The sequence below is a fragment of the Schistocerca americana genome, chromosome 3, assembly GCF_021461395.2.
Source record: "Schistocerca americana isolate TAMUIC-IGC-003095 chromosome 3, iqSchAmer2.1, whole genome shotgun sequence".
Taxonomy (NCBI): Eukaryota; Metazoa; Arthropoda; class Insecta; order Orthoptera; family Acrididae; genus Schistocerca; species Schistocerca americana.
The window spans coordinates 523,775,923-523,776,737 of record NC_060121.1 but is presented as its reverse complement, the minus strand read 5'-3'; the positions used below and the strand labels follow the sequence as shown (position 1 = coordinate 523,776,737).

Sequence of the window (815 nt, the reverse complement as noted above, 5' to 3'; positions counted from 1 at the left end):
TGCTACGCCGATGATTAACACTGGGTAGCGGAGAGGAGGAGACACAATTTCAATTATTTTTTTGTGCAGCAAGAAGGCCTCCTACTAAACTAAACTCCATCAGAACAGGTTTCTGGACCTTACCAGTTCTGGCCGACCGCCGTGTCATCCTTAGCCTTTAGGCGTCACTGGTACGGGTATGGAGGGGCATGTGGTCAGCACACCGCTCTCCCAGCCGTATGTCAGTTTCCGAGCCCGGAGCCGCTACTTCTCAATCAAGTAGCCCCTCAGTTTGCCTGAAAAGGGCTGAGTGCATCCCGCTTGCCAACAGCACTAGGCAAACCGGATGGTCACCCATCCAAGTGGTATCCCAGCCCGACAGCGCTTAACTTCGGTGATCTGACGGGAACCGGTGTTACCACTACGGCAAGGCCGTTGGCTTTTTCAGTATTACTCGCCATAATCTCATTGTCTTAGATGAAAAATCCAACAGGACATGTTATGTAGAATCTATTTCCATTATTTCTTCATACCAGATGAGTTTCGATTTCAGTTGGTAAGAGCTGACGGTAGGGTTCTGTGGCGCAGACCTCACGAAGTCATGGAAACCAGTCCCTTTGGTAGAGTCGCATTAAAGAGAGAAACACAGCTGAATGAGCAACAAGTCCAAATATACTCAACGAAAGGTGTAATGCGCCTTACAATACGTATATGCTACCATGCGTGACACCACAAACAGGAAGTGATATCACAGCGACCAGTCAAGCCTACCTATGCAGCAGAAGGTTTATTATAAATCATCATATATCAACGCCTCCTAGAACAAACAGTCCCCG

At 48.1% G+C, this 815-nt stretch overlaps 1 pseudogene; it reads right to left on the bottom strand.

Moving 5' to 3' along the window:
• Window positions 1-301: 301 nt before the first annotated feature.
• Window positions 302-419, bottom strand: LOC124607832 (annotated as a pseudogene).
• Between the last annotated feature and the right edge of the window lie 396 nt (window positions 420-815).